The sequence below is a fragment of the Dipteris shenzhenensis genome, chromosome 2, assembly GCF_047967505.1.
Source record: "Dipteris shenzhenensis isolate YYH24624 ecotype China chromosome 2, Dip_SZ_1.0, whole genome shotgun sequence".
NCBI classification, from domain to species: domain Eukaryota; kingdom Viridiplantae; phylum Streptophyta; class Polypodiopsida; order Gleicheniales; family Dipteridaceae; genus Dipteris; species Dipteris shenzhenensis.
In genome coordinates this window covers 9,392,950-9,401,673 of record NC_141597.1, presented here as the reverse complement: position 1 = coordinate 9,401,673, position 8,724 = coordinate 9,392,950, and positions in this window count along the sequence as shown.

Genomic DNA, 8,724 nt, shown 5'->3' with positions numbered 1-8,724 from the left:
GTTTTATAAGTGTAGATGGAAGGGACGAGTGGAAGCTCATCCGATGATGCGCCAACGCCCGGGAGCACGAAGTGGCTTACGGAGAGGTTACATTGTCATTGCACTCATTGCAAGCGAGAAGTACGACATCAACGTCGTATTATCATGCGCCACTTGCGGATGTATGGGGAGGAGCCGGAACCAGTACCCCCCGTTGGTGTTGCACATGTTGATGGATCATCGGTAAGTCAAAGCTATTTAAGTTCGCAATCTTATTGTATACCCGGAATTAGAAGATCTTCTATTTACACGAATGAGCTTATGACAGGATGACGAGGGTGACGAGGGTACACATATACCTTCTCACTTTCAACAAGACTATAGTCTCCCAGATGACGACGAGGGTATGGTCGACATGATGGATTCCATTTTTAGGGGCACTACATCCCACGTACACGTGATGTCAGAGTCTGAGGTGAAAATGCGAGAGTTGCAATCAACACAATTGTACGAGGGTGCCAGGATGTCTAAACTACGTGCTTGTCTCTCAATCTTGAATCTACAAGTACAGTATGGGTGGTCGGATACAAGTGTCTCGGCCTTAATGAGGTTAGCCCTTGCATTAATTTGATTGACTCATTATTTGGATATTGTTTGTTTTGAGAATCATCATTTGGATAGTGTCTTTGTCATAGGTTGCTCCAAAAGATGTTGCCTGCACCAAATACCATGCCCGCATCAAGAGATGAAGCGAAAAAGATGCTAACAATGGTGGGTATGGATTATGATACCATCCATGCTTGCCGTAATGATTGTATTCTCTTTCGTCGTGAGCATGGAGATTTGGCTAGTTGTCCAAAGTGTGGGGAACAACGATATAGAGATGACTTGCAGGGTGAGAGGATACCGGTAAAGGTCTTAAGACACTTTCCCATCATTGCAAGAATACAACACGTGTTTCGATGCAAATCCATAGCGGAGTTGATGACATGGCATGCATCTCATCGGTCCACTGATCACACATTGAGGATTCCCGCAGATTGTGCGGCTTGGAAGCACATAGATAATCAGTGGCCGGACTTTGCGAGAGAGCCACGCAACTTACATCTTGGGCTAGCCATGGACGGCGTGAATCCTTTCGGGTTACGCTCGACATCTTGGTCGACATGGCCCATAGTCGTGGTGAATTACAATATCCCACCATGGCTAACAATAAAAAAGGGACACCTCATGCTTGCACTACTTGTGCCAGGAAAGTACAAGGCAAGAAACATGGACGTGTACATGGCACCTTTGATAGAGGAGTTACAGATATTATGGAGAGGAGTGCAGGTCTTTGATATTTCCAGAGCTCCTAGGCATACCAATGATATTTCCGTCAGGGGTATCTTGATGTGGACCATGCATGACTACCCAGGATATGGAGAGTGCGCAGGTACGTGGTTATGTCTTTACATGTACAATGAGGGATTATGCTTTTTTTACTCTCTTTTGCACGCATGTCTTGTACTAACATATTCATGCACGCGTGCAGGGCTTGCTACAAGTGGGTACCATGCTTGTCCTGTTTGTGGACCCGCTCTGAAATCGCTTGCACGCTACTCCAAACACATGAGGAAAAATGTTTATGAAGGTCATGCTCGATACCTTCCGCTCGACCATCTCGCACGTGGAGGTCAGCTTGATCCACCACCATCATATTTAAAAGCAAGTGATTGGATTCAAGCTTGGAGGGAGAATGGAGAGGAACCTCCTCCTGGTATGAAGAGGCTATCGATCTTTCACGAGCTTCCTTATTGGGGTCAGTTACAAATCAATCATCTCTTGGATCCCATGCATATCTTTAAGAATGTGGGGGCTACCATTTGGGCACACTTGGTTGGTTCCAAGGACTCGAGAGGAGTGCGAGAAGACTTGCGTGCTATGAATAGGATGTCTTGTTTGTGGCCCCAAGTGCATGCTTCAGGAAAAGTTGTCCTCCCGAAAGCAACGTGGATCCTCTCTACGAGGGAGGAGGCAGCGATCAAGGCAGACATTGCCTCTTTTCAAACACCGACAGGTTACATGCGTTGCTTGAAAGGAGCATTTTCAAAGGACAATAAGCTTAGTGGCCTCAAGTCCCATGATTGGCACAAGGTCTTATAGGTATTCTAAGTAGAATTAGTGTACCGATAATAGTGATGCATTAGCGTAATTATTATTATGTTATATTGTTGACATGATTTCATTGTTGCTTTGATAGTTCATCCTTCCAATTACAATAAAAGGGTGCTTACAAGAAGATGTTAGAAATGCTATATTCAAGATCTGTGGTATTGTGAGGTATGCTTACTATCAATTCGCATTATCTATTTTCTTCATGGACATGTGAAATAGGTGGATATCTCAAATATCTTACATATGCATGGACATGTGAAATAGGTGGATATCTCAAAAAGAGATCTCTATATCGAGCATCGAGAAGGCTAGGGTGGAATCCATCGAAGCCGTATGCTTGCTTGAGAAGCACTTTCCCTCAAGCATTATGACAACTCAAGTCCACTTGCTTGTGCACATAGTTGATGAGGTGGCTATAGCAGGTACCGTTCATAATCGATGGATGTTTTTTCTCGAGCGGTTTATGAAAACTTTAAAGGGGTTTGTAAGACAAAGAGCAAGACCAGAAGCAAGCATGGCAGAGGGATGGCTTGTGCAAGAGTCATTAGTATATATCACAGAGTTTCTTGCATCCACGGATCCTGATATGCCGCAAGCTTGGCACAACAAGGATGATGATCGCATCATTGGCGAGGTCCCCCAAGGAAAAGGGATTGAAAGAAAGATGAGCGAAGAGCAAATGGAGAAATTCAATAAGTTTTGTATCCTCAATAGCCCTGAGATGCAGAAGTGGATTGAGAGATATGAAGTGGCCAAAGCAGAAAGAATAAATGCAAGGACGAGATTCAGAGTAATGTACAGGCGATCACAACCATATCCACGAGATCTGGCTCTTCTCCCTACTCACATGTCACTTGATTGGCTACAACTAGCTATACGTAAAGCCGAACGTGATGGAGAGACAATAAACGAGCGCGAGCGGGAGTTATCATCTGGATGTATGGTGCATGTAAGTTTCTTATCTCTTGATGTAATTAAGTAATTATTTGTGGCAATATATGCTATAAAATAGGTGCATCTTCATTGTTTTAATGATGCTCTTTTACAGTACAAAAAGTACAGTGCATTATGGTCATATGGACGACATTTTCGCATAGAATGCATCGATTCAAAGAGAGTCACGTATGATTGTGGAGTCATGGCTAACTTCACACAAGATAGCCGAGCAAGTGCTTCGGATACCAATCTTCTCTCCTCACAGTTGGATTATTGTGGAACCATATGCGACATCTATGAAATTGATTTCAGACGATTTACTATTTTCATTCTTGATGTAAAATGGTTTAGAACTACTTACAACGGTCCCCATGCAACTGTGAGAAAAGATGGTAGCGGTCTCTTTGCAATAGACTCCACCAAACATTGGACCGATGAAAGTGATACTTTTGTTCTTCCCGAGCACTGTGAGCAGGTGCATACTAATGATTTAATTAGTCGAAGCTTTCGTTTTTTAAGTCCATTGATATATATATAATTGACGACATTTGGCACGTGATTTTTCATCTTCAATATAGGTGGTTTTTCATCCGGATCGTTCTGATCCAAGATGGTGGTACGTGATCCAAGTTGCATCACGAAGTAAGCAGATTTTTGAAGATCGAGATGTGGATATGGAGATGCCACTACCAAATCCGGATCCAATTGATGAATCTAGCGAAGAAGATGTAGATCACCATATGAGGCAAGAGGAAGATGCGCATAATGACATCGCACGGGAGGAGGATGGAGATCACGATATTGACGAGGAAGACAACAATCGTCAAGATCAATCACCACACTTAAGCTTAATTGAAGAAGATGATCAAATACTTTTAGGTGAACGTACGATGCTAGAGTACGATGATGATATAGGAGATCAACTCGGTATAGAGTTGGAGATAGACTTGCTTGGCGCCTTAGACTTGGCTCAAGATGAAACAGTTGATGTAAATGCTCTTATTTAATTTGATTTTTCTCATCTCCAACTTGGACATGAATATATGAGCTTCAAAGGCTTGATGTACATGCTCTCATTTTTTATTTCTCTATGAGCTCAAACATGTATGAAAATTTAAAAAATTTTGTCATTGGAAGAAAATAAATTTTAAGGCTAAAAAAAAAAAAAAACCTCTCTATAAAACGTCGCTATAATATACTCTCAGTGTCGCTATATAGCGACCTTTAAAAGTCGCTATATAGCGACTTTTACTAAGGTCGCTATATAGCGACCTTTCAAAGTCGCTATATAGCGACTTTTACTAACGTCGCTATATAGCGACGCTTATTAAAAGTCGCTATATAGCGACGATTTACGACACCCGATTTTTATACCGACGATTAACGCTAAGCGGGCGCTAATCGTCGGTACGTAAACGTCGCAATAGGATGCGTGTGTAGTAGTGATGGTGAGAATACTTGTATAGAGAAAAGGCTATAGTAAAGTCTCCATTTTCTTTGCAACAATCGCATGGTTGCTATTTGGACTTAGAGAAATTGTTCGATGAACAAAAGGGTGTAGTGAACCATTGTTATTGTCCAGCATGCAAAACAAAAATTCAAGTTGGATGATTTGTGAACATACCCTGATGAAAGCTTTCATATAATGCGTCACAACTGTCGAAGAGCACCAACAAACATATCTTTGGTGTAATTATTTGGATGCATTGTTTGTCCATACACTGGTCCCCGAGCTGGCCAACGAGGTGTGCAAAATAGTACATGTGGTATGTGTGCTTACATGGAAGCAAGAACATGCCTAATGCTTTGGTATCATACATCAACCACCCACAAGTTGTACAAATATAGCATGAATCATATGTGTAAGCATCAGCAGATGGCACCTTCATTGGTGAAACACTCAACAAAACATGATTTTTTTCCCCTGCATGTTTTTTACAAACTCCATCTAGGCTTCTGCACACATTATTGTCATTTCTTTCAGGTTGAACTCTACTTGAGCCCTGGCCACGGCATCAACAGATTTGTGTCTACAAAAGAACCATTAAGTGTCTCAATGGTCAATGTCAAGCACCCAATTGTGTGCTTCAGTTGGTCCATCTTGATTACATCAATTGTCATAGCACTCTCCTCTGCTTGCAAAAGGCAGCCTTAGCAGTCTCCAGTTGTTCCATAAAAGTATCTACTAGTGCTCTTGCACCCTCATCACGATGCATATCCTCCTTGTGTGCCTCAAGTGCCTTAGCCACCTCATTTTGTTCTAATAGTGTTGAGGAATGCATTTTGGAAACTTGGACCAGCACACTATCCAAGTCTACAAGAGGTAGGGCATCTAAAATTTTCTTCTTTAACCTTTGGAAATTTGACGAGGTGGGTGTAACCCCTACCTCAACTGGCATACCCTTCATTTGATGAGAGTAAGGAGGTGACTCCACCCCATAGAGTGGAAAGATGCCCACCTCTATCGCTTCAGCATCAGCTTGGCGAGTTCCATATTTGCAAGTACACTCTTAGAGAAAGATGCCCAATCAGCCAGCCCCTTTAGATGTTCAAAGAGAAACCTCCTTGCAAATGATTTTGTGACCTCCAAACCATAATTCCCAAGAGGTTCTTGGTACACAGATGTAAACAAAGTATAGAATTTTGCCCAAAACTCTGGCCTCATGGTCCTGCACTTAACCTTGGCACCTCTCTTGGGCACAACATTGAAACAAATCAACCAATCTTGCATAGTGAAATCATCCTTGCCAAGGAGTTGTGCATCTTGGCCACTGCTATTGCAGAGGTTGTATACCTCATGTGCTTGGGTTTTAGTTGTGTAGAATACTTTTTTCCTCTCGAATGCCACATACAGAGGATGCCACTGATTCATCTGCTAAAACACACAGTGGGAGAAGAAGGCATGCTATGAGAAGGTGCATGCATTTTCTCTAAAAGTCAACCTTTGGCACTCTCGATGGTGTTTCTTTCTTTTTTTTGTGCAGAGTAGAAGCTAATGATGGACTATCAACCTTGGGCAACCTTGATGGTTTTCCTTTCATCTTTTTCTACAGAGGAGAGGGTGACGATGAAGCTAAAGATGAAGAGGGAGATACTGCCTTCCGTTTTCCTCTCCCTGCTTTCTTTAGAGAGGTAGAGTGGATGGGGGAGGAAACCTCCTTCACACGTGTCTTCATTCTGCCCCTTGGCTATGTGAAGCTTCTGCTAACACCCACAATAGGATATTCAGTAGGGAATAATACTAAACTTGGCAACCAGCATTGAATCCTAGAGTAGTTTTCAAATTAGAGTATCATGTTCAAATTAAGATGAACTACCAGTCACTAAGTGTGGTAGCGAGCCATCTTTGCAGCCCCCACAAAAAGTGCTAGCTAGTGTACCACATAATCATGCATACACCCCATTATACAAATTGTTAAAATCCCTCATGTCTTGGATGAACTGTATCAGCACTCTTGCTTGCCTTGAGCCTTAGCTCACATTCCTCTCAGCACTTGCATACCAATTTTTGCACCTTGGTGAGACATTGTTTCCCCACCCATGGGTTGGGATATTCACCACCCGAGACCCAGTGGTGGAGATGAAGGAGAACATCCACAACCTTAGGATGAGGGAGGAAAAAATCAAGTAGCAACTTCGTCATGTACAGAGCAAGAATGTGGTATTGACGGCCATAATAGTTAAATCAGATGCCTATCCTGCTATGCCTACTATGCAACAGGGTCCGAAATGCATGGTCTACCATACCCCTATCATGAATGAGAAGGTCGGGCTCAATGAACCCAAATATTTTGATTGCTAAACGAACATGAGACTGACAATTGAGAAGGTCAGGCTCAATGAACTCTCTCCCTATTCAAGTGCAATACAGACACAACTAAGAGCCCATTTCAAAATCTAGCCCCAAAACTCTATACACCGATCCAAACTCTCTACATCGATCCACCTACACCGAATATATGGCATACCCAAATAACTTTGGAATGCTATTGTTCTATCTGAAAACAATGTTGGATGGCATTGTCGCAGAAACAAACTTGGAGAAGGAGGAAAATAGATGCAAGGAGGACATGCTTCTATGGTGGGTGTATTACTTGGAGTCAGCAGAGATGGTGAATATAAATTTGCCTGGCTATTATTTTTCTTCCTCCTTTAAGGTACTTGTCAAGCTCAGGTAGGGCATGATAGAGGTGCGAAGCTATATAGAGCGCAAAGACTAGGATGAAGAGGACCCCCAGTGAAAGGAGGAGTTACTATGGGTGTATAAGTCAGCAGAGTCAAGCAAGCAGTGTGTAATCCAAGTGTGTGCAGAGGTCTGCCATTCATGTGCAATAGACTGGCCTGAAGAGCTCGGAGATGCTTGCCATAGAGAGGCTGATAAGATAGTTGGGAGTTTGGAATTTCCTTGAAAAATCAAAATGTCATTGTGTTTTGAAACAATTAAAATCTTGTAGACATTTCTTAGACTTGTGGATATTCTCATGGTGCTCGTAATACCTGATTTTGTATCGACCCGCTTCTATGTTAGGACTTAAATATTTTAAGTAGCCCAATGGTTGAAATTTGATAATTAACGATAACCAGTCTAAAGGGCACTAGCACTGTGCAACAAATTTTAGGATAGCATAGCAATAGTGTAGGAATAGCATGGTAGTAGTGCAGGATAAGTTATCACCAGCAGGGTGGTTGGTTGCTCTAGGATATGAACAGCCACCAGCGTGGTGGTTTGATTCTATTATTACAAGATGAATGGATTTGTAGGATGTGTGGATTCGTTATGGGAAATCAGCACGGTGGTTATTGGGATATACTAAATGCAAGCATGGGATGAAATCTGACGGTTAACGAAATGATAAATAGTCTATTTAGGACAATGTTTTAGTATAGCACTATGCAACAAATTTTAGGATAGCACAGTAGTAGTGTAGGGGTAGCACAGTAGTAGTGTAGGATTAGTGCAGGATATGTTATCACCAGCACAGTGGTTGGTTTGCACTAGGATATTAACAACCACTAGCATGGTGGTTTGCTTCTATTATTACAAGATGAATGGATTTGTAGGATGCGTGGATTCGTTATGGAAAACCAGCACAGTGGATTCGTTATGGAAAACCAGCACGGTGGTTGTTGGGATGTACTAAAAACAAGCATGGGATTTACTGTTTGGGATTTACAAAAACAATTTAATAAAACCAGCACAGTGGTTGTTGGGATATACTAAAAAGACGTAGTCTCAAATACAAATTCCATTTTGTAGGACAAGTGGACATATTGTTTCCTTACAATGAGACTACATACATTTTCTTAGTACTATCTCAATCATCCTCATCCACTACTCCAAGACACCCCAAGATATGCTCATGTGTATCTAAATCCAATTTGAAGACACTCTTGCCCTTCTTTCATTGTTGCACAGGTTGCATCCGGAACTTAATAGCTCTTACCAGATAAGAGTACACACATGTTTGTGGACTCTTATGTAGTAGTTCGTAATTGCAACCTCTTTTGGATGTTTTTTCGTACCAAAAATCACTGACTACTACATCCCACTTCTCATAGGTTGTTCCCCAATTATCCTTAAATATTCCTTAAACCTTGTACTTAGGTTTTGTGCACTATAACAAAAAGTATGGGTCATCTTCCTTGTTCTCC